Source organism: Falco peregrinus, chromosome 10, assembly GCF_023634155.1.
Source record: "Falco peregrinus isolate bFalPer1 chromosome 10, bFalPer1.pri, whole genome shotgun sequence".
Lineage (NCBI taxonomy): Eukaryota > Metazoa > Chordata > Aves > Falconiformes > Falconidae > Falco > Falco peregrinus.
In genome coordinates, this window is record NC_073730.1 from 6,233,366 (window position 1) to 6,259,400 (window position 26,035).

At 41.9% G+C, this 26,035-nt stretch overlaps 1 protein-coding gene across 3 annotated transcripts in view; it reads left to right on the forward strand.

The window, feature by feature from the left end:
- Window positions 1-26,035, forward strand: part of RASAL2 (RAS protein activator like 2) — a 187,936-nt gene that overhangs the window by 12,024 nt on the left and 149,877 nt on the right. The window lies entirely within an intron of this gene.

Sequence of the window (26,035 nt, forward strand, 5' to 3'; positions counted from 1 at the left end):
CTTAGAGCAGCTTTGCAGGAGAATTACAAAGGAAATGCTGTAGTGTGTCACTTATTGTGTACTTCTATTTCATCCATGGAATGGCTTACCAGTGGAAATGTTCTAGCCGTACTTTTGATGTCCATTTATAATAACCACTCGATTCTATAGCTGACACAGTATCCCTCCCTGTTTTGTTTCCATACTTCATTGATGTGGCTTCTGGTGACCTACTTTCACCGCTTTAAGGTTGCTTTTTTCATTCCCTTCCAAAAGGAAGTGCCATCCATGAGAAATGTTGAAAGCTTACTAGCCAGTTTTGAATACTGGTAGGTGGAAACTTGGACCTGACTGAGTGGCCTTCCACTTAAACCAAGGGTAGATGACATGAGTGACTCTTAGGTACTTTCCTTACTAAGCCCTGTTGCTAGTCATTTTGAGACTCACCTGGAGGTGGATGTTTGTGGAGAATTAGGGAAGGAAATGGCTGTATTTCCTTGGAGCTCTCATTACTCATGACTGAATTGGTTAGCCCTGTGACTCCAAAGGCACTGCATTTGCGTCTTGTCCTTGTAAGGGGTCAGCAGTATGTCATGTGCTTATTACTTAAGCACTTGCACAGCTGGAGGAAGGAACATCCCAGTTCTTACTCCTTTTGCTCATTCAGGGGTATTCTTCCTTAGCATTGCTCCTTGTGGTTTTTTTCTGTAATTTCCACTGGTGGTGATTCAGCTCAAGGCTCAGCTGTATCTCTCTTCAATTAGTGGTGCTTTTGCTTTTTATATGGGGCATGAGGTATGTGCTTACTTATTTGTGGGGACACTTAAAGAACTGGTTAATATGATGCAGATGTGCAGTTTTAAGCAGATACATGGCATTTAGCTAAGTCTTGTGGAGGGATTGATACCTCAAGGTATTATGTATCATCAGAAAAAAAATAATTCACTTCTGTAATTTCACAAAGTGGTCGTAGGTTAGCATTTGTAATCATAATCTCATAAGACTTGCTGCTTTGCCCCCTGCTCCATTGCACTCGAGTGTCATGTTGGTATAAACACTGGTTATGCTAAAGAAAAAATACACACCAGTCTTTTTCCTGGAACCTTGATGGCTTTTTGGTTGCCAGCAAAGAGTAGCCAGATCTTTTGTGTGTGTGCTTCTGTTATAAAATGAGTATGCTGTTAATTGTAAGTGCACAGTTTTTGCCTGGAACAGCAAAGAAAACCACGAGGGAAATAGTTTGTGTGTGTGTGTAAATGTCAAAGGAATTTGAACAAAGGTGATGTCCAGATCCCATTAGGATCTGGGGATGAACTTGTCTTCACTGCACTGGTGCTCAGTGTGCAGTGCCCCGAACCCGCGTAAGAAAACCTTTAGTAGAAGATGAATGAAGACCTTAAACTAGCAAGAGATGTTCACTGGTGGTGTAGGTAAGAAGGCACGTGAGGAGAAAGATCTTCTTGTCACCCACTGTTGTAAGTAATACACGTTGTGCCTTTCCTTGTTGCCTTTGTCATGTTTAACTGGACATGGGCATGTGGGCTGGTAGGAACGTGAGGTAGAGGTATGCTTCTCAAGGGAGTGCTAGAGGAGTTGAAGGGGCTAAAAATTTAGCTAAAAGTAGCTGCGTTTGAGTCTCTTGCCTCAAAAGGCAAGCCTAGGGCATCGGACTGAGCGTTACCAGGGCTCTGAGGTGAAGGGAACTGCACGTGGTTGGTGAGAAAATGAAGAATTCAGCAAATGTTGTGAATGCAAGCTGCAGTCTGGTGGCAACCTGTGTTACCCAGTAGATTGCTGGGTAGACCAGCTATTTCTCCATGTTTCTTGCCAGCAGGATATTGGGTGAAAGGGGGGTGGTGCTATTTTTCTTGGAAGCAAGCTCGGTACAGAGGCCACACTAGTCCAGAGGCGTGAGATGTTAAAGTTTACAGTGGTTTGCCGTTTTTTTTAGGATGTTCTTTTCCTCTGGTTGAAATATCCAGTAAGGCAGGTGAAAAGACTGAAAGCTACTGATTTTTATACTTTATTTTTTAAAATACTGTCTTTCATCAGCAGATAGGAAACAATGCAAATTATTCTCCAACACGTGCAGATGCATTTTGTTGCTTGGAAGCTGAGCAGGAGCTTTGATAAATTATCAGCATCTGATTCCAGAGCTCTGACAGTCTGCAGCCTCCTTAATATTCTGATGAGCCATCGTGGGTATTATTCCATTGCATTTTTTTCCCCCTTTTGTATTCGTGAAACCCATATTGCAATCTGAATGCTCCTGGTCTAGGATTGAAAGAGATGCTGGTGGGCTCTATGCTTTGCTCAATTTGCCTTTGACAGCAGAGCAGTGGAGAGTGGATAGCATGATTCTTCTCCTTGCCTGCCCCGCGCCTCCCCCCCCCCCAGTAGTACAAATGCAGCCTGAATGAGGAGCAACTTTGAAAATTGAAGAGTTATTTTCTGTTCTGTTCATAATTGTGTCTTTCTAATATTAAGAATATCAAGGCACATAAATTATTCATGCCAGGAAGAAATCCTCAATAAAATTTTCTTAAGAAGAAATGATGGCACTTCGGGGGGACGGACGGGACATTTTGCCTCTAAAGACTTTGAGCAACTCTGCTCTGGATTCTCTGGCAAGTGTACTATTCCAGTGACAGCTTATCTTTGGAAATAACTGCAGTTTAATTTACATGTGTCTTTTAAAATGTAGCTTGCTTACCCAGATGGCAATTAGATTCAAGTTAATGGTAATGTAAAACAGCAGGATCTAGAGTAGCTCTCCAGCCTAAGGGCTGACCATTTTTACCATCCATCTGTTTTCCAAATGATTTATTTCATTTTCCCACTTGGTTTCGTTGCCTCACCCCTCAGTTTCATTCTTGCTGCTCACAGTACAGTGTGGGAAGAACAGCTGCACTTAGCAGCTCCAATAAATTACTTTATTAGAATTAGAATTGTGTCTGCGTTACACTAATACCAAATGTCTTGGTTCATCTTGTAGCCTCTAAAACAGATAGTCATCATTTCCACGCTGCCGGCTTACAGTGGGGAAAGACGGCTCCAACTCAGCCCCCTGGATAAATGGGGATACAGTGAATTGCATGCTGCCACTGGGTGATTTGTTTAGCTTTGTCAGCAGCCAGACATGTCTTATTCCCCACTTATTATATGTTGAGCACAATATGCAGGAGGAAGGACATGCTTTCAAACAGCTCGGGAATAAGGATGAGCTACCTTTCTGTCAAAATGATGTTAAAATGTCCTTATGCTGCGTTTCTATGTTGAGGATTTAATGTGGAAATTTAGAGGAACAATACAAATGTTACCTTAGGACATAGCAAAACCAATTCCAATTGTCCATCTCAAACGTGCAAGCTCTTTGGAATTCCTTGCTGAGAAAGAGAAAATAAAATGCAAAATCTTAACTTTTCAGGTTTTCCAGTGAAGAACAGTCTAGTGAGTAGGGAGTTACCTTTTTTTGTTGTGAAGCAGCTCACGTTTTGTATGGCAAGATGAAAAACTATTTCTTGCTGCTTCTCCTAATTTTTTTTATAGAAATTGGAGTATGTACCAGGTGCAGTAGATTGTGTACAACCCCAGGGAAGCCATACCTGCAGTGTCCTGGAGATGAAACAGAGCAAGCCTTGGACATCAAACTCAACTCCAGGATCTACCTTGCTACTCCAGAGTTGATATGGAAAGCCTGCAGGAGGAGGTGGTGCCTGGAGAGAGGCCTTGTCAACAGGCTTGCTTGCTCAGGAGGAGGATTCAATTTGAAACACTGCCTCTGGGCTTCACTTTGAGGCTTCTCATCTTTTCATATCTGCTGGTTAAATGTGAGCTGCTGTTTTCATTTGTCTGGTCTTTGGATCTGGTTGGTGGAAGCTCGCTGCAGAGCACTGGGGAATCGCCGCTGGAGAAGCACTGTGCCCAAGTGGTGTTACTTCTGAGGGTAGTAGGAAAAGCCATTTTCTCTTCAAGTTTTTCTGATTTCTTATGTATTTAATATATAGCTAATGATTTTTCAAAATGAGTCTGTGCCTATGGTACACCTGCCATGGGGTCCTAAGCACAATTTCTTTGGTTTTAGAAGTGCAGCCCAAGTAGCATATTAACACTGTTGTAATTTAATTTGTGAAGGAAGGGCTAAAAAGGGAGGAATTTATGTTGGATGTCTTGTCAACCTTATTTAACATCAGCACTTAAAATATTTCACTAGAACATTTCCACCTTGGTCATTAGTAGGTGGATGTTTTTGTGGCTGGTAGACACAAGGTATGCACTTCCATTCACACATCTTTGCCATTGCTTTTTTTCTCTTACTTCAAATACCAGTTGTTTCTTTTGAGTAGTTTGTAGTGGCAGAGTGGATAGAAGAAGTGGGGTTTAATTAAATCTTTCCCAAGGTGTGCCTCTGCCTTAAAGAAGAGAGAAGGTGGTATTTATAAGCAAAATAACACATTTTCAAATGCAGTGTGTGGTTGTGGTTTTTTTGACTGTTCTGATTTTAACTGGCATTCTGTGGGTGAAGTGCTAGAATAAAACCTAGCACCTGCGTTCTGTACACTCACTTTAAAGGAAAAGCAGTAAGAAAATACCAAGAAAGATGGGGAAATGAGCAGCAGCCCTAAAAACCTAAACTCTTCCTAATCGCTCCTTTTTTTCTCTTGTGTTACTGCACTCTCAGGAGTTCACAGGCAGCCTGAAAGCAGAAACCAAAGTACTTCAATGGGGATTTGACAAATCCACCTGTCAGTGTCACCAGACAACTGATTTATCATCTTTGACAAGTAGAAAATTGCTTTGACTTGTCTGCAGGACAAGTAAAATTTAGTAATAGTGATGGGGTATTTTAAAAATTGTCATGATCATGTAAATCCTGTTATCTCTGTAACCCAACACTAGCAAGTTCTGAACTGTAAAATGACATTAACTTTTGGGGAGGGGGGGTAAGTCATGTATTAACAGATAACTGGATATTTTTCCCCCTCAGTTCATTTTTAAATCCTGTTGCCTTTCAGAGGCTGACATTTCTGTCTCCTGGCCGTATTTCTCTGGTAATAGAATATTGAAGGAGATGTCTTTTAAAGGAAAAAAAAAAAAAAGAAAAAAAAGCATGTAGCTACATCACATCATAAAATACAAAAGAAGAAAGTATGCTTAATCTGACAAAGCATCAGTGTTTAGGCTATAAGCTCATTATAAGGCTTGTACAGTAGGAGCTGATTTTTTTTCAAATTAATTTCTATGTATTACCATAATAAACATTTTAATGTTATCCTTTCCTTCCCTCATATCCTTAGCAGCTGAATATTTCAGTAAGTTTCATTCATTGCAGCCTTTATCCCCATCATCCATGCACGATCTGTTTACAAGAATGCTTATAGGTGTTTCCAGTTTAGTTTAATGTTTCAGGTTATGCTGCTTTGGCAGTTTCTCTCAGTGCATTTATGCTAACATTTAAGCTGTTTTGGGAAAATACTTGGGGGAATATTGAGACTTTTGTATTTCTAATTTTATTTGATAGGTAAATGCAAAAAAGTCGCGTTGTATTTATTCTATGTAAATCTTTCAAGTGTCCGGAAAATAACTTGCTTGTAGCTAGCATCTAACACCTCAAAAAACAAGGCTTGCACTGTAGCATTTTGTTTGGTATGTTTGTTATTTGCTTACAGTAATAATAAAAGCCTCGTGTTTTGCTGACTGCTGTAACTGAAAGGCTGGGGGAATCTAGAAAGTAGGAGTAGGACACTGTTACACTGCAGAAATTGGTAGGGATTTGTGCAGAACCCAAAACTAATTCCAGCTTCTTAGAAGCTGGTAAAGTTTCAGGGTTTTTGCACCACTTACATTTAGTCTTGCAGCTTAGTATTCTGCTATTGCTTTTCTTCACTCAGTTCGTGAGCAACTCTCTAGAAATGTCCAAAAACTATACTGTACTGATCTAGGCATGGATCGTAACATACATCTGCTGGGATCCTTTATTTGCATCCAAAACCTGTCAAAGTTACTGGCTCGGTTTTCCATAACAATCTCATGTTCAGCATGTTGTCCACAATTACCCCATCTCTTTCAACACTCCTGCTTCCTGAGTGTTCTTCCCCATCAGCAGCTTTGAATATTTCTCCTTTTGCCTCAAGTGTCTTTTTTGTCCCCTGCTCTCTACCAAGCTAGTTGTCGGCAGGTAGCAAGGTGTGGCATTCCAGTTAGAGGTCTTGAAAGCTCTCGATGGGAAGGCTAGATGAGCATTTGAAACCAAATTAAAATTTCCCAGCAAAATGTTAGCTTAATCGTGAATGCTAGTTATGTAAAACCTGATTATTCTTTTTTTCTAACCTGTCTCTCTTCCACCCTTAGTTCCTGCCTGCCTCCCCCCCCATCCTTTGTCTGGCCCTGCTGTTATGCTTTGAGACACACACATGTACATGCCTTTTTTGAAAACAAGATGCATTAAGTGCAGTAGCTAAATTTACTGACCTAAGAAAACCGCAGAAGAATAATTTAGTAATTGTTAAAATCGCCTATCAAACCCTCTGTAACAGAAATAAGGCATGGATAAAATGTGTGATTGATTTTTTTTTTTTTTTTTTGCGGTGATTACATCCATTAGTACTGAGGATAGACAACAAAATCTAGATATGCTTTGATTTTTTTTTCTTTTTTTTTTTTTGAAGCTCCTTCTTGGTTCTTGGTAAGTGACAGTAATGCTGCTATATTTGAGGTTTTTCAATGGCACCTTGTTAAGAAATTATGTATTCCCAGAACTGTACTATTTTAAAAATGGGGGGTGGAGGATAGTGTGCAAATCAGGAAGTAAACAAAAAGGCTCTGGAATTCCAGTCTGATGCAAAGAGGAACACATTCGTTGCTGCAGGAAGAAATTGTTTCTAAGTTCTAAGAAACTTTAGCGATGCGTAAGCCTGTGACCTGGTACACACTTCAAAAGTGTTTCAACATCAACATGGATACAAGCAGTGAAGATGGAAGATAGGAGCTAAAAGCACCTTTAATGACAATACTGATAAGACCAGAAGAAACAGATTTTGCTGCGAAGGTGAAATGCTTCTTGCAGTGGAATTTTAAGCAATGTTAGGTTTTTTGGAAGTGTTTGAGGAAGACAAAGAAAACGCAGTAGGAGACGTGATAATTAGACAAAGCAGCTCCTTTAGTTCTGGCATGTCACGCCAACCATTAAGTCAGGAGATGTGATGAAAGCAGGTTTAGAAGATTGCTATGCTAAACTTGAGCTGTCATTGCTTTTTTACTTTAGCTGTAATTTTGTCATGTAAAAACAGTGGAGGCATACAAATAGGTACAAGTATTACAGCATTTTAAACGTGCCCTGTTTCCTAGCGATTGGTGTAGGAAGCAGCCGCTGCCTGTTGACCCTGCCCCTCTGGATGGTGTTATGTGCCTTGTAGCTGTCATGTGGAATTGAGGAACGTGCTTTTAAAAGTTGCTTTTTGGAGTACTAATAATAGTATGTTTATGCTCAAATATAAAGTTGTTGATTTTATTGGTTTTGACCCTCATTTCCTATAGAAATGAATGTTGGGGTTTTGTTTGTTTGTTTTTTTTAACCTAATATGGAGAGAAATCAGTGGCTAGTGAAGACAAAATCTGCTTGGTTTTGAAAATTGTCCATCAGGCAGCTACATTTTTTGTTTATTTTAAGCTATGCAACAGATATTCATTCCGTGCTTATTCTGTCCTCAGTTTCAACTTGCAATATCTCAGCTTCTTCCTCATTTACTCTGAATACATCCACATATGAAAAAGAAAACCAGAAAAAAAAAAGGTTTGTCTTTCTCTTTGCAAACTCTAAGCCTTTAGTAATGCTGATGCTACTGTTATCACCAGGCTGAAGTTCAAAGGGTGATGCCTAAGTGAGAAGCAAGAAACAGGCAGAGTGTAAAGGAATCAATTGCTTTGGTTTTGTGCTCAAAGCTTTTTCTCAAGTGGGAAAATAAAATGCCCTGTTAGAAGTTCAGTAAGCACCCAATCACCAGTGTCTGGGTTTGAAGATACATAGTGAGAGAGCAGACTGACAGCATGACAGAAGAGATGCACAGTGTCTGCTGCTATGCCTGAAATCGTACAGACCTGTTCAGTGAACTGGGTTAAATTTTACCATAGTTTTACTTGTCCAGTTAAACATCTTAAGTAAGTTTTGGCAGCTGCCTTAAGTTACTGTAGATGCGATTGGTGTCTTGGTGTCTTCATTTTTGCCCTGCAGCCTTGTTGATCTGATGGCCCTTTCATAGAGCATCATTAAAAAAGCAGCCTTATTAGAAAAATGCCAATTTTCTGATGTCCTCTTAATATAGCCTGTGTGTATCTACTTTCTGTAGTCATAGTGTATACAAGCTTGCCTTCACACATGCGCCCACCCCTGGTGTATTATCAGCTCTGGTAGATGAACCAAGAGCAGGGACCCCCGCAGTTCACTGTTCGGGCTCAAGATTTTAGTAGTGACTTATGTGAAGCCTTGCTTGAGTAATGGCTCTGTCAACATTTGCTGAAGTGGATAAATTTTGCTTCCTTGGTCGCAGGATACCAGGTCCACTTTTCTGTTAACACTTTTGACTCTGCTGGCTAAAAATCCCTGACGAAGTCATCTACCTGTAGCCAAGTTAGAGACAGATGCAACATGCTTTAATCCTGTCTTCATTGAACAATATTTTGATTGTATGAGATGGTAACATTTTAATTGCTCTGTGTCTGCTTGGTGTAGATGGGTCACACACACGCTGTATCGCTATTAACATGCTAAAGGAAAAAATACTTGTATTTCCTCTCTTATGCTTGTGGTCTGGGAGATTGGGGTATTTTCTTTCCCACTTGTCTCCTCCCCAAACTCTCACTTCTTCTAGAAACCGAGAGGTAGACAAGGTATGTCAAAAACTTCCTTCAGGTTGGCTTGCGGTGTCCTGCCAGACTCTGGTGGATATTGCTTTGTAGAACAATTACCTGGATATCTGGGTGCCCTCTTTTAGGATTGAGCCACTACCTCCAAACTGTTCTGGCTCACTGACCCTGAATGGTGTATTTGTAGAGCATTTGCTGCCTTTATGAAGCAAATGCAAATATACCAGATCCCACATTTCCCAGGAAGAGGCTTTCTGTCACTCTAATTCCCTTATCATAAACACAGCAACTTCAGTTGTCCCTGAATCCTGGCCCATCTGTCTTGGATTTACTTGAATAGTATCATGATTTAAATAACATTCCCTCTGTTTGTGGAAGCAAACATTTATTGCTTCCTCTGCAGGTGGATTGGTGAATATTAGGTTTTGCAAAGATAAATGGCGTTTTGTTGTGGACTCATACCAGTAGTCCACCTGGCTGCACCTGCTGTTTGAGGCAAAGTGCAGGGAACAAATGAGCAAGTTGACTTACAGGCTCAGAGGAGAGCTAGCATTGCGCTCTCTCTCAAAAGGACGTGTTTATAAATTATTGTTTTCTTAAATTGAGGTGTCTGTTTGAATTTTGAGTTTTATTTTTGGGATCAAATGTTTATCCCAACTCCTTTTCCCCTCTGTTCTTGAGCATTATTCCCCATCCCCGGTAGGGAATAAGAAATAATAATGTGATTCAGCTTGGAGACACATATTTGTTTGAATGCTGTACGGTTTGATTGGGCATCCTTGAACCAAACCTGCCTTTTTTTTTAACCTAGCTGGCATGGAGCTAAACTTCTTTTAGCTTGGGAAAGATTAGAGTCCTTAGTATTTGTGCTGATTTCACTGATGGGTGAAACTTCTGTTTTCCAATTTTACAAATATTAGGGGGGAAATCTCTTACTGTGTAACTAGTATGAATAAGACTGAAACCTTTTCTGTAGCTTTTCAGTATCTTTTCTGCTGACAGTTTTTCTTCTTACAGTGATTTTTGCAATACTTTTATATCCGCTTTGTTGCTGCCTTGTAGCAACTGTGAGGAATCTTTTAAACAAGGACAGTTTTTAGTGTGTGGGTAGGTTTGAGAAGTTATTAATTCCCAGCCACTTGTATGTGCAGGGAAAAAATAGCTTGCGCTTTTTTTTTTTTTTTTTTTTTTTTTTTGAGGTGGGTGCGTGTCAGTCATGTTCATTTCACACTGCTGGATTCCTCTGCATCCTCCAGGTACCGGGCAGCACTGTCATCCTGAACAACACAGCCTGCATTGGGTCCTCTGGTCGGTTTGAGAAGATTGTAAGTGACTGTTTTAAGTTGGAGTTTCTGCACATGCTCTGCTGTGTTGGAAAGCTTAATTAGAGGCTTCTCATCTTGTCCTCTGGACTTTGAGACAGAGCTGTACCACATGTGCATGCCATAGGTAGTTGCTGTGAAGGGATGCTTTCTGAGCCAGGGACTACACCCACATCACTTCTGTCACTTGCTGGTCCTGGGACGAGGTGGTTTCAAGATACAGCCTGAGGCACAGCCAGTCATGCTGGGAGGAAAGGTAGTAACATTGCTTTTAGTGCTGGGCAAAGGCTGCTGTGAATTTTACTCCGTTCATCAGTTTGCCACTCCCAAAGAAATGAGTAGTCTCTCCTTGTTGGATCACCTGTTTACTAGCCAAAGTTTAGGAATAGAAGGAAAAAGTAGTATGTGTACTGTCAAAGTAGCTGCTAAACATTTGATTACAGGGTTAGAAAGAAAATCATAAAACAAGAAAACGCAAGTACACATTACATGTGAAAATGAGGTTCTTCCTCGGCAGCTTCAGGAGCCTGGCAGCATGCTCTCCTGTCCTCACAGGGCTCGCTGGCTTTGGGATTTCTTTAGGTTTATCGTTTACTTGCTTCTATTGCTAAAATCACTGCTGAGGGCAACAGTCTCCTTTACCCTAAAATAAAACAGCCTCGTACTTGTCCTCTGTCCAGGCTGGCCTTTGAGAAGTTGGGCTCAAGTGTGGGAGCAGGATAGTTCTCCCCTTGTACACTCAGCTGGGATAAAAAGCAGGGTAAGAAGCTTTCCTTAATTTTTTCCACTTAATTTGTACATTACTCAGACTTCTGCTGGTTTTTTGCATCTCACAGCGTTTGTGGGGCTTCACTCAGCCTTTGACTGCTCCTCAGGGTTTGGGACTTCCATTGTCCCAAGGAAGCTTATGCGCTTCCTACCTTCCATCTCACTGTGAGCATTGCATGAAGGTGAAGCATGACAGACACGTGACAGGTTTACCATTCCCTGGTTTGTATTTTTTTCCTCTAAGCTACCTTCCTTCCTTTCCCACCACCTCTTTTTAGCCTTTTTAGCCACTATAACGGTTCTGCTATAATTAGCACTGAGCATGACTGTCGTTATCTTCACAGAGTTTAATTTTTAAAAGACGGGCTGGAGGAAGTAATGCTCATTTGGCTGAAATCCTTTTATTGTTCTAGCCGAGTAGCCAGCTTGGTGATCATAACACAAAACAGATTTTTTAAAAAAGTTACCTGCTTGTCCTCTTCAAGTCCTCAGTTTAGGTGGAGGACCTGATGTACATTGTAATGTGTAACTTAAATATTTAAATATTGTACACCACTACCCCCAACCCCTCCCTAATGTGTGCACTGGTTTATTTTGATGTAGTCTGGATTTGTGTCAGTCTAATTTGTCTGTCTAGGTCATCAGTGAAAATAAGCTCAGGGTATTATACCCAACAACCATCAGAAGTATGTAAAGCAAACCTGATTTTTTGACTTGCTCCCTACTGAACAAGAGTTACGTGACGGTTGTAGATTTTGCAAAGGTTGAGTCTCAAATGTATGGAGGACAGAATTTTTCCTTGCTTTGAAGCTTGTGACAATTAAGGCTGAGATGCACTGGTGAGACGGCGTGGTGGAAACTCTGCTGCGGTATTTCCCTGGGCTGCCATAGCCTGTGCCCTGTTAACTTGGAGAGTACATGGATCCCAAGAGACTCTGCTGAGTCTCTTTTGCCTGCAGCTGCTCGTTGCTATTCATGAGCTCTGCTACACTCCTTTTCAGTGTTACTTTTGGTTTTTAATCAGTGGCTAGTATAGGATAGCTTTTTTTTTTTACCCCTTTCACCCTTTTCCTTTTAGCACATATGGGAGTGAATTTTTGGTTTTGTGTTTACTAGTGTGAAATCTGTGTGTGGGGGGGGGAAAAACAGAAAGAAATTAAACAGGATATGGGATCATTAACTTTGACTTCACCTTGCAGCATCTTGCAAACAAATCAGCACTATCGTAGTGCCCTTCCCAGAACTGGGTGTGGTTGTTGAAATAAAACATGTCAGGAGTACAAAGAGAACAGTGTCCTATTGTTTCGGAGCAGGCAGAAAGATGACTTCTGAAGGCTGAAGTGTTGGGTTTGGTTTTTTTTTTTAAAGTTAGGATATTTGTGCTGCTCTTGGTAGTTTTTCACCTATCTTTATTTTGTTGGTTATCTGAATAAAGTAATTCTACAGGGAGCCTTCAGGGCCAGTTTCTGTTATTCGAAGCATATTTCGCAGTATCTACGCCAATTTAATTGAAGAATTTCAGCGAGCGGTAGCTTGGCTTTGAAGTGGTCCTCTGCACTAAGGAGGGATTTCACTGAAGGAGAGACTCCCTTGACAGTTTTCTCGATATTTAGCCTCAGAGAAATGTTTGTATCCCTTTCTCTTCCTTGGCATTATTGTTTTACAGTCATGCTTACAACTATCTTGAATTTGATTGTTAGTTTTTAAACTGGGATTTTCCTTATGCACTTTATGAACATGATGCCATGCAGAATTCAGTCTTACGCCTTAATACCCAGTCTAGACTTAGTGCCTAAATAGCAAACCAGGCAAGAAGGCTTCCTGTATACCTGATTTAAGTTTCCTTGCTGAATAAAACTGTTCTTACTATCATTTCTTAACTGGCACTAGTCCCAGAAGGTTTGTAGGCTAGGTGCTTATGCATATCCATGTCCTGCTTTGTGATTTTTACCCGTGTATGGGGTCTAAAGTGTATCTGGTGTAAGCGTATTACTGATGCTCATCTTAGAGGGATGAATAAAATAGCTGGCTATGGCACAAGGATGACTGGCTGAAAGCTCGAGGATTTGTGTTATGCAGGAGAAAAGCCTTACAGACTGTAAGGCAGTCCCTTGGATCTTGGAGCCTGAGCCTCCCAGAGAGCCCTGGATGGCGGTGCAGTGTAACTAAAGATAAAAGGAAAACCAGGTCTAGTAAAAGCATAATTTATGATTGTGGCTTCCATGTGCCAAATAACTGTATGTGGAGATGGTCATCCTCAATAACATAAGGTGTGGGTGCTGTGTTTGTAATTTTATTTACTCAAAAAACTAGACTGAGGTGTTTTTTTACTTTTTGAGTTTATTTACTCAAAGAGACTGAGTGTGTTTGGGAGGAGGTGGTGTTAGGGTGGTTTTTCCACTGGCAACATGGAGTGGAGCTCCTTCCTATGCAGGCACCTACTGCTATGGTGCATTGGCATATATGAGCACAGCCCTGACTTGGGCATTTCAGCAATTCTCTTACTGATGTCAGTTTGAATAAAGCAACGCTTGACAGTTTAGAGCAATGTTTTTCTTTTTTAAACTTCTGTTTTTATTTACAACCAGCATTGCTCAATGTGGGAAATGAAAAGGTTTCTCTTTAACACCTGTTGTTACTCCTTTCCTACCTGATCTTTCAGATAGATTCTTCGGGTGCTTTTCTGTCTTGCCTGTGTTTTCTTTTGGAGCAGATCTGATAAAAACAGTTGATTGAAAAACAACCCCAATTTATAATTCAAGTATCCTGCTTCACCACAAACCTGATGAGATGTTAGCTTCCTAAAAGTATCGTCAGAGCAATCATTCCAGGCTGTTTACCCCAGTGGACTAATGTTTAATGCTTCAGTTTGCTTTGGTTATATAAAAATACAAATTTTTAAAACTTCTGTTTCAGACTGAAAGCTTAGACTGCGTAAGATGTGAGTATGCTAGAGCAACATGTGTTAGTCAAATGAGATAAAATATTTCGTATCCTTCAGCTCTGGTAACAAAAAGGCCACAGTCTGTGGAATCCCTAATGCCAGCTGTGTTTAAAGTTGCTGACTGTTGGCCTGTGGCTGTTCACTGCTCATACAGCATTACACTGTCATAGAGACAGTCCAAGCTGTGTGCAGTTTTCAGGCTTTTTTTATAAAGAAAAAACAAACATATGCACCAATATAAGCAAAGAGGTATCTGAAAGATGCAAAATAAAAAGCAGGCAACAAAGCATGTTTATTTATGAGAGTTCCTTTGCAAATAATCTTGGTTTTGACTATTGTTTGCCACACCTTCATTTCTTTATCCCTTTTCCCTTTCGTTCGGATTCGTTAAGTCCTGCAGGTTTGCCAAATTCCTTGAAGAGAGGGGTAATAAAGTGATAGCACTTCCAACGAATGCAGCATCACATCTCTGTGCAGCCTTCCTTAGCTTTGCTCTTTGACAGCTTGGTCTCTGCTACATGCAAATAATCCTCCTCCTTTTCAAAGGGCTTTTCCTGTGTGTTGAATTGCATGTAACATAGATACAGCAGCTCCTAATAGGTGCTTTTTTTTCTTTCTCCCCATTGTAAAGGGGAGTAATGGAGAAGCTTTTCTTTTCCTCTAATCGCTGTTAGAAAAAGAGCAATACATAGCATGGCCAGGATGCAAATAGAACTGCTATTTGTGAAAGATCAGTATGTTGTGCCATGGAGTGTTTGAAAAGGGATGATAGCCATGTGCAGACTTGATGATATCTACATACTGGGTACTTATAAAAAGAAGAAATTGTGATATTTAGAAAAATGAAATATTTCCCCAAATATTTTCTATTCTCCAGAACCATGGTCTTTAAGTGTATGACTAAGATAAAACTGAATTAATCTGAAGTTGTAGAAACATGCAGATATTTGACTAATTGCAGTAAGCCTGACCTGAGAAGGTAAATATCTGTTTTACAGTGCCATTTCCACAAGAAAACAGTCAGAAATGTGTTTCTTTGAAGGATGACTCCTTAGGCTACATCGGAATTTTATTAGGGGGCTCCTGGGATTAGTTTGCTCTACAAAATTCATTGTGCTGCTGTAGTAACTCTCCCCGTGCCAGAGGTAGGGTTAACTGTCGAAGGGCTGTTGGTATGAGTAATTCACTGACACATCTTTCTTACTTCAGGAGAAGCTGCCTTCTGAAGTCAGAATCATTTTCACAACAATAAAACTGTTAAGTACAGCTCTGTAATTTTTACTTTGCTAATGCAGTTAGGAAACCCTCTGATTTAGATGCAAGCTGAGAATTTCTATCTGTAATCTGCTGTGGAAAGGCAAATTTGAGTTCACTGATGTACTTCTAAATGTGGCCTGTTTGAAATAAAATTCTTTGTAGTGTAATTTGTATTTATTTTTTTTTAAATAGCACAATTTATTATTCCATGAGTAGGTAGTATCTTGTGGCTGATAACCACATGGCTAGTCTTCCCTTCTGCCATTGCAGTTCCCTTGCAAGAGCAACGTTTCCTTTCAAAATACCATTGATTGAGTTGTAGCCCCTTGGGGGGCTGTATTTAGACTCGCTGTTAATAGATCAGTTCGTTCATGTAATTACCGAGCTCCGACAGGGTGGCTTCTGTAGCTCAGTGCACATTATCTCTTTACATTCGCTCTCTGTGAATCGCAGATTCATTCACCTCACCTTCGTGCTTGGTGAGGAGTTTGTGGCTCTAGAAAACGAAGAAACTTTTGTAGCTCCCAGCAGACCTTCTAATAAATTTTTAGCAAGTTCCATTTATCTGTGAGATAGTAGGAAAATATTTTCCTGTCTGATTCTGTGTCATGACTTCATTGGCTTGAAATGACACGTAGTGCTGTAAGCTGAAGTGCCTCTCTCCTGCTGGGATGTGTGTGTTTCTGTCTTTGGCACTTGGAGTAACAAGTGAACTGCTGCCTGTGTTGGGAACGGGCTTCACCGAAAATCCTTGGTGAAGGATCATATGTGAAGCTGTACCTGGCTTTGCAGCGGCTCCATTCCCTGCAGTCAAGTGAAGACTGGTGATGTTTGAGACAGGATTTTTTTTCTTAGGCTTTTTCCATGATTTTAGTTCTGTTTCAGTATTATGTTGTGGAATGAATGAGGCAGTGCAGAGACAAAGGCTTTGTGGTTTTTATTAGCAGCAACTGTGCAAGCAAACTTAATTTGGCATTCTTAAGTCCGTTGGTGTTTTTCCAACTTTACCCCTCAGCTGTTGCTAACTGCATTGCAGAGGACTGTGTAATCTAGCAATTTCTCATTGTCTCCAGTCCCTGCCATTTATAAATGGGGATTCAGATCACATAGCAGATTAAGTGAGCATTCTCTTTTATTTTTAATTTTAATACAAGTATTTCCTTAATTCCTTGGAGAAATATACCTGATGCTTACTAGCCTGCGGATAAGTGCTTGTTAGCTGTGGTGAAAAATACCTGTATGATCTTGTCCCATACGGTTTTATAGGAAAGAAACAGTTATATACACTTTGCTTATTATACTTCCTATATTTCATATCTTCTCCCATCCGCAAAACAACCAGTCTGGCTTTATTCTTGCTCTTCTTCCTCCTCTCTCATTTCCTTCTATAGTCCATGGTCTATCTTGTCTCTTTTGTCTGTGTGCTTCCCTTCCTTACCGCTGCCTAACATGGAGCAATGTGCCTTCTTGCTGAATTTTATTTCAAAACTCATATTTTTTTGACGGTGATGTCTTCACCTGTGCTCTTTTTCAGTCCATGGAGAATTGGAAAGATTTTCAGCAGCTGCCACCAAGAGGCCAAGCCTTCTCTTCTCTCTGTGACAAAGGGACAGTCTCTCTGGTCCCCTTGCCCAACTTTCAAGTTTGTACGTTACTCAGGAGAATAAATGCATGAGAGGATTTGTGGGTTTCACTCACCCTACCCCAATCTTTTAAAACAACCATTTTGCATAAAACTATTTTGCACAAATTATTCTAGCTGGTTATTGACATGTCAGTGGTGAATTAGCATTTGAAACCATGCTCTGAGGGTCCGGAGTGCCTTTTGCCTTTCATGAAAATGGTATCCCAGGGGTGTTTTACAGTTGTGGGGAAGGCTTCTCTCTCGGTAAGTAAATTTTGAGCTGTGTGCCGCTTCCACTGGTTGCAGTCCCACAGCCTGTCAAATGTCTGACATAGCCCCTCTTAGAAAAACTTGAGCGACTTCAGCATAACACTCAGCTGCACCTTGAAGTTTTTCAGCCGACTGTTGACTCATAGTTAGACTCACAAGAAAGCAATGACTGTGGTCGAGTCAACTGTTGCTCATGCATAAAGATATTCCTAATTTCTTCAGTAAAATGAGCGTCTATCTCATAAATACTGCTCCTGCTTCATGCTTTCACCCTCTCCAGACAAACTTTTGAAGAGGAGGCCAGTGAGGAAGGTCAGTGGGTTTTCCTGAATTGTAGTTCAAACAAAAGCCCAGGATGACAAGCATAGAGGAGGGGAAAATTCGCTAATTTTCATTTGGTAACACAGCTAGAGTCTGGTGTGAAGATGTAATTTACTTTTTGGGCTACAATATCTTCTAGCTTTTTTTTCTCTTGCCTGCTCTAAAAGACAAGTGCCTGCCCTGTGGCAGAGTGTGCGTGTGCGCATGTAAAGATCTCTTCAGGAAAGCAGTTGAGGAAGAGTTGTGCAAAACAATTGAAAATGACTGCCTTTCTGTTCTACTAAAGGAAAAGCAATTGCTTCATTAACTACACGTTTGGACTTTCACACAGCCAATGTATATAAATCCATGATTTTTCAGAAATGGCAGTTTTGATTCCCATGATGACATGAGATCGAAATGCTCATTTGAGGTTTTATGAGGAAAAATACATTCCTTTGCACGTGGATTGCCACGGGCTTTTAGGGTTATTTCAGAGAGCAAATTACAAGATTCTCATGCGGTTCTGAACTCTTCTGTTTTCCTTATGAGTGTGCTTAAGTTTAGGGTTTGAGAATGGGTTTCTGGCAGCTGTCTGCCAACTGCGAAGGCGTGCAATCTCATATGTAGTCGCAGCGATTAAAAATGTCTGGTTTGTGGTGGGGGAGGAGGGAGATCCCAAGAGGAGAAAGGCAGAGACTGGCCAGTTTCTTCTCCTGTCCTGGAGGACCCAAACACCCTGGCTTCTCTCTCACTGCCAAATTTTTGCTGGGAGGATCACTCTAGGTGGAGGGTGGATTTACACCGTCCTCTGCCGTAAGCCCACAGCCCCTTTTGGGGACCACATCCTGAGTGTGGTTCTGATGGTTATTATGTGCTGGAGCAGTTTCATAATAACTAAAGAGCATCACAGCTCCCTGCCACCAGAATTTTTTCCCCTTTTATACTGGCTCCATAGCTCAGTAGTCCCTTTTAATGAAGGTTTGGAGATGGAGGATAGAGGGATGCTCCAGTACTGAGGAGTGACCTGCAACTGCTGGTGGGGTGCACGGATTGTAGGACTTGGATTTTTTTTGTTTCGTTTTGTTTTGTTTTTTCTTCCTCCCCCCACTTTTGGTGGCCATGAGCTGTCTCAGGGATGCAGTTGCCTGGAAAGGTGACAAGCGTGGGAGCTGTGGAGACAAAAGGGCTTGTACCTCTTGCATGTTTAAAACTTAACCTTAAGGCTTAGGGGAGTATTTTAATATTTTAAGAGCCATGAGAATTATTTTAAGCAGGTGAGAGGGAGACAAATTGTTAGGTGTTGAGAAAGGTTTTTAACAAATGGCGTTTTTATTTTGGGTTGGCTGGCTGTCTTGGTAAAGAAAATCCTTATGTTAATTAACATCTGCCTCCTCCTCTGAGGTTTATTGCAGATGTCGATATCCTATTCCAGGCTTCAGGAGTTACCAATAAAGCTGCAAATGATTAAGTCTGATATCACTGGGGGGGTGACTGAGAATGGGGGAGGTAGATATCTTTGAGTCTCTTCTACCTCACAGAGTAGACAAAGCTCCAGTTACATTCAGTTACTTTATAAATAACAAAACACACAGTTACGAAAGTTAAGGTAGTTTACTAACACAGTAATAGTGCTGTTTTGTTATTTTAACTTGGCAATATTCTGTAATAAAATCGGTAATTTATTAGCATACTAGTGAATTGTGTGCTCTGTATGTGGAGCACCAAGAAGTAAGGTTTGTTCCTTTGTCTTTCTAGAATCCTGTGGCTGGAGATCCTCCTCTGAAAGGAGTGCAGGGTAAAGCAAGGTCTGACGTGTTTCTCTCTGCACTGGGGCTGAGAACAAATTGCTAATCTCGCCTCCCAGCAGAGCTGGTGGCAAGAACCGTGAACCGTCCTGTGGTAACAGCTATCGGATTTGAGATGGATGTTCTGCAGGTGCAAACAGCATTTCCTCCCTGTGCTGAACACAGGGTGATAGAAATACACTTGTCTCAAACGCACCCCAAATTGCTTTTCTAGAGAGATGCTATGTCCATTTTCAGCTTATGTACATCTGTTTACACTGGGCTAAGGACTGCAAAGTCCTGTGTGAGGACCAGGAGAGTATGTAAAGACAAAACTGAAGTGCACATTTCTTCTGTGTTCTCCCCACTTAATCTATTGCAGATACCTGATCTTTTTTTAGCTTCCTATCCTCAGCCTCCCTGACTTTCCCCTTTCCTTCTTTCCTCCCTTGCATTTTTCTAATGTGTGGCTTGATTAGGAAGGTGTAATCTCTTCATTGTTCATTTCACTTAAAAGCACCTTAACCTGCAGAATGAACCACTGGCTGTTTGTTGTTCAGTTTCCAGTAAATTTCTGTTAATTTTAAAATTCCAATAAATTGTCTGGATTCTGGGTCATTCACTCAAGGTTTAACTCTGGTAAACCTGATTTGTTCATCAGGGATGATGTGCTAGAGGTGAGAAATGCTTGTCACAGTGTAGCGTATATTTTGGGGGAGAACTTCTTGCCTTATCCTTGCAGGTTCTGTGTGTGGGCAGAACAGGCAATTGCATGCAGTAGCAGACTGCCTATTCCGTTCTGCAGCCACCTGTCGCTGCAGAGATTGCCCTGCAGATCCCAACAACTTCTCGAAGGACAGACATGAGATCCCCTCTTCTAGATTCACTGTACTTGACCTCCACAACCCGCTGTCAGAGGACCTGGCCTCATCTTCCTGGCCTCTTCGTTTTTTCCTACTATGAAGTGTGCAAAGCATGGGTGAGAGAAGCTGCAGGGAGAAGGCGACTTCTTCCAGAGGAGCTGGGTTGTCGGGGAGATCTGTTTAGGGAATGAGCCTGAAGTTTGAAAAAATTGAGGCAAAACAGCTCTTGGAAACGTCAGCGAGAACTGTACCACGCACATTCAGGCCTCCACAGCCATGGTGAAGCCATGATTGTTGGGGGGAGGATGAACCTCAGCCCTGTACTGAGAACTTGCTGAGCTGCTGGTAAAGTTCAATTGTGCAGACAGTAAGGTGTAGGTAAAATGATGGGCTCTGTTGGAGAGAATTCATGCTGCATGTAGAAGAGGGTGACTCCATGTTTGCAACTTTCTCTACAGGGTTTTTTTGGGTTTTTTTTTTCCTATCAAGGGTTATTAGAGACATTTGGTTTTGACATCTTGGATTCAAGAAAACAATGTCATTTTGTCAGCACGTTTCTGGAAGCGTCTGTGGTTATCCCCACACACACCGCCTCTTGCTATAGATGTCTTGTAAAGCGTTGTTGTTATATCAGTCATGGCAGCATTAGTAGTGCCTGCAGTTATTGATAATTTTCCTGTGTTTCAAATTTTGCTAAAGCAAACCAGAGACACAGAGCAGCTATTGGCATTTAGACATAAAAATAAATATACTTCTGCTCCACAGTAAAGACCATCTCTGGAGACAAATTTCTAGTGATCTTCAGTCTATGTAGTCTCAGTGCTCTTTTCCTTGGCTGTCTTGATTCCTAGTTAATGTGCAGAGACACATGGTACTGAAGAAGCTTAAAAAGCTGAATTTTTCAATTAGATGATTTTTCCATGTTGGACACAATTTGCAGGGCTGGGAGCTGGGGAACTGGTCAATATCTCTAGAGAGAAACTTCAGAGGGAAAAAAAAGGACATGTGAATGTGATTTTTTTTTTTAAGTAATCCAGCAGGTCTCTTTTATCTGTTGGGTTTTTTTCTTGTTTTGTTTATTAAAAGAAAGTGTTTGAATACAGACTGTGTAAATACTTTGAGAATGATTGATACTATTAATGCATCATTGATTTCCTCCTTTGACTTGTCTGTTAGGTATTTAATCTCTCCTTTTTAAAATGTGTGTGTTTTTCGGTTTTAAAAGCAGCCTCCCACTGTCCTTCGCATAGCGGGAAGCATCTCCTGCTGGCTTTGTCACTTTGCCAGCCTCAGACTTTGCTTTCCAGGGTGGTTGAACTCCTTGGACTTTTCCTGTCCTTCTGCTGGAGCTGGTGGAGTCAGGGAGCAGACTCCCCCATTGCATGCTCAGCTTTGTGCCCGGCCACGGCCATCTGAACCAAATTAACCTGTCTTGCCTCAGCAGTGCACGCGATGATCCCATGGCTTCGTTGCCAAACCCGTGGCTGCAGCTCTCTGAAAGGACTCACAGCGGTCTCCTGGATGCTCCCTGTCCTCCTTTTTTCTGTACCTCCTTTCTCTTTACTTAAGCCAGTTGTAATAATGTTTTGTTAGATGGTCGCTGGTGATGAGGATTTTTTCATAGTAACAACTGCTATAAAAAATGGCCTGAACCGCATCTGTTTCACAGAGTTCTGTAATGATTCTGTTTTTAAGAATAAATTTAACTAAAAAAAAAAAAAAAAAAAAAAAAAAGAAAAAGGTAAAAATGGGAAATGGTCAGCTGTTCTAGGTCTGTGCAGGGACTGTGTTTTTGAACTTCTGAAACAACTTGTTAAGTTGAATGCCTGAGAAACAAAGTAATTTGACTCATTGCTTATATTTAGTATCATTACCTACTGCATTAGGTTCTGTTTTCTTCTGAGCATTAATGTTTTTGGTCAGGAAGGTTAACAGGGAAAACGCCCAGCAGAAGGCATTTTTGTGCTTATCAGAGGGCAAATGCATGGAAAACATCAGGTCACTGTACTGGGTGTCAGCTTTTCTTTTTTGGTTTTTTTTTTCTTCTTTTTTAAGAGTCTGTAGAAGGAGCAGTATTCAAGGGTGGGGAGAGGATGTCCTTCCTTTCTGGTAAAGCCTGTAAAATTGGAGGTGCTAGTGGATACTTAGTACAAATGTGACCTGGAATCTTAACGCCCTCTTTGTTTTGATCCAGAATCACGTATCTTAAATATGAGATCCCAAGCTTAAAATATATCCTGCAATCCAAGCTACCCAAGGTGATAACTTCTGCTTTTGAGTATATTTGTAATTGAAGCAAAAATTCTAATTTCAGTTTTTGTATGTAATATTAAAAATATGATTGACCGTATGTTTTGTTAGGAACAAGCTTTTACTGCAACTTTCAATAATCATATGGCAGATGAAGGGGTGATGCCCAGGTTTAACGTGCTGCTTGTGAAGCTTTAAACTAAAGTATTAAATCTTTGAAGATTGTTTGAAAATCCTAGGTGCCAAGAAAGAGAGCCATGAAGGTGGGCAGGCTCAGCTGCGGAAACTCCTTGTGTTTCTGGAATGAGGTGAGAAGCTGTAATCGGCTTTTAGCACAGGAGTGTACAACATACTGGTCAGGTTGGTGTGTAACAGGTGAAAGCCCCTAATGCCAGGGAAGCGGGGCTGAGTGAAAGTCAGCGGAAGGGTTTAAGCACAGTTTTGTTGCTCTGAAGTCAGCGTGCTGCTGTTTGTTCTCTCCGTTCCCATCTCTGTATGTTACAGTGTTGGTTTATCCCAGAAAAAACCCTTCAAGGGGTTAACTGGCCAGACTCTTCTTTTTATGTGACCTTAAATAAATACCACGTTCAAAATCATTTTTCCTCTCCTTACGGGCTGTGAGAAGCAGCATAGCTGCTACGGTATTTTGCCCTTTCTGAAAACATGAAGAGCTGTGTCTCCTCAGAGTGCAGTTGGTGGAAGTGACGGTGTTTTCTTTCCCTTGCTCCCAAGCCATCTCATCCTGGAGCTTGTTATTTTTATTACGTGGAACCCCCTCTGTAACCAGGCTGAGGAGCCTCTGCTGCCTGAAGTAATCGCTCTTTAAATTGATACAAATTTGAGGCATCGTGCAGAGTCTTGCAGTGTCTCCTGAGATTCTCTGTAATAATTGCATCATCCTGCCAAGGAACCCCTGTTAATATTCATGCAGTAATTGTTTCAGTACTTGGCAGAGATGAGGGCGTTAATGTGAAGCCTTCTTCTGCTGACGCCTATTAAAGAAATGATTTGTGTTTTGCACTGTAGCGGTGATTTCATTACAATTGAACAATGAAATTCTGGATGTCTTTGGGTAGATGTGCACATAAACACTTGTGTTGAGGCAGTTAGCTGGCATGTTGGACTACACGAACCTCGCGTTATCTTGTGTACAGATGAGTTTCCCAAATGAGACTTGCATGGTATTGGCGCTGGTGCCGGTCACAAGGTGAGCTGTGAGCTTCCTGACCTCTCAAGGGCTACCCAAGAGTTTGGGGATGGTCCTGTGCTGTCCCTGGATGTGCACGTATGTATCCAGGCACAGTCCTATGGCATGGTATATGTCTGCATGGCTGGGCAGTCTTAAGTCCAGTTGATGTGGACTCACATTTTGTTGTTGGAGACAGTTAACGTTCTGGGTTTGGGTGGGTTTTTTTCCTCTTTTGACTCATCGTGTTATAGATAGAGGTTGATCACAGGGCCCGCTTGAAAGATTAGCTAAGAAGTTTGCCAGAATAACAACTTGCATGGCCAGTTCCCTGCCTGTATCTCGGAAGCTGTCAGGAGAGAAGAGTGAGAGGTGAGCCAGCGTCTGGGATAAGAATTCTGGCAGGGCACGGGCCAGCTGTGGCACGCGGGGTGGCTGCCACTGGCCAAGGGGAGCAAGCACAGAGGGAGGCTTTCTCTGTCAGACTCCTACATGCTAGCACGTTGTTCCTGGTTAAATGGAAATTAAGGTTTGAAACCGTGTGCAGTTCCTCCATAAAAATGCGTTGCTTTTTCAGCTTGGACAGTGGAAGAAGGAGAAGCCACCCTTTAGCAGGGGCCTGACGAGCTTGCACACTGCTTGCCCTGTGCTCCCCTGCTTCTCTGTAATCGGACTTCTCTCTCTTATGTGGAGGGTTGTTGTGAAACTTGTCCCACGTACCCTGGGAAGATTCATGTGAAGTCTGATTTTAAGAGCAGCTCTCATTTTTTTTGACCCCAACCCCTGGATCTTGCAGTCACATGCCTTAAAGGATATCAGGAATTTAATTTTAGCTTATTTATATGAGAATTCGGGTTGCCTTGAAAGAAAGGGTGGAAAGAAGAGAAGAGGTGGACTGTGGAATCTGCTGTTGCCATATTAAGAAAAAATGGGGGATCTTTTAGTAGCCAACTTTGCAAGATGGTAATAAAAAGGATGTTTGTTGAAGTTGCAGATCTTTCAGTGTTTCAGCTTAGATGTAATAAAGCTCTTCTGTGAGATGAGTGGTCTTTGTCAGAAAGATAAATAACGTGTCTGTCTGAAAAGGCATAAGATGGCAGGTTTTTCAGACAGGCACTTAGCATCCTAGCCCCAAGTATTGCCAAGCTGTCAGCTTTCTTTTCACTCAGCCTTTTGTGCTGGCCACTGTGTGACTTAGTTTGAGAAAGCCCGCAGTGGTCAGACACTATTTCATTAGTGTTACCAATAAAGCTACTGGCTGCTGAAGATCCCAGACCAAGAACTACTATAACTTCGGTATACTGTCAGAGACGAGGGAAAAATTCTCGTGCTGTGAAGCCACATGCAACTCGGCCTTTCCTGCCCTAGGAAGAAGTCCAACAGGCTTGCATTTTCCAGCAGCTGGGCTGCTGCAAGCAGAAAGGCCACTATGGCTGTGTCCTGGCCAAGGGTGAGGATGGTCACTGTTTGGCTGACACTTGGTGATGGACCAAAGCTGCCCAGTCCATCTTCCTTTTTCTCTTTTTCCAAGGATGCTTGGATGCAGCCAGCCTCCTTGACGGCAGCAGGCTTGCAGGTTTGGAGGGTTGCTGCTGCAGCCTGTTGCAGCTGGGGAGGATGGGCAGTGGTCTGTGTCTGGCTCGTTCCTTCCACAGACCAGGTAGGATGCTTTCCAGAGCCACCCAGCTTGGCACAGTCTGCAGCAGGACATGTGAGCGCAGCAGTAGGCAGAAGTGGCTGCTGCCATCTGTCTCCTGGGCTCTGCTTGCCCTTGTTCATCCTCCCTGCCAAGCGCATGAGCCTGCTGGAGATCCAGCAGAGCAGTCAGAGCCATTGTTGTCTGTTTTTGGAGCATTCTGCATCTGGAGAACTTGACCTGCCTGCTGTCTTTATCTCTCAAGAGAGCGTTTGTGGCCAGCAGTGAGGCAAATAAATGTTAGTGCCCTCTGGGACTGTGCAGAAGGGTTTGATGGCATGTCTGATGGTCACTGGTGGATCTGTTCTCCAGTTTGCTCTGAGGTAGAGCTGCCATGAATTAAATGCCTCAAAATGGTGGAGGAAAGCCTACTGAAGACTAAGGGAGCCTGAAGCTTTGTGGGGTGAGGCGAAGGTGTCTCAAAACAGAAGCAGGCTGTTCATGAAACACCATCGGAGAGGATGTAGTTCACTCCGGTCTAGTCCCTGTACACACACGCACTCCTGCCAGGCTGACCTTGCTCCTGAGAGCTGGTGGCTGCCTTGTGGGGCAGCGCTGGTAGTCCTGGCCATGTGGTCTGACACAGACATGAGCCAAGTTCCCCCCCCCCCCTCGTTCATGGCACCTACATTGCAAGGTGCAGCAGTTAGAGCTGGTGGTGCCTCTTCTGGGGCTCGTTTCTGCATCTGTCTCCCCCTCGTTTTGTGTTCTGTCCCTGAAGCGATACAAATGCTTCTGAAGTCCTTCATTCAGGCACTTGGAAAGTTTACAGGACGCTTCGTACTGGAAATCCAGGAGACCTCTCCAGAGGAGGAAGCAGCGTCTCCTGTTTGTCTTGACTTATTCTGTCATAACAATGGCTTCAGAATTTGCCTAATTTGAAAGCTAGTTTTAATCTGATGGGAAGACGTTTGTGTATTTAAAATA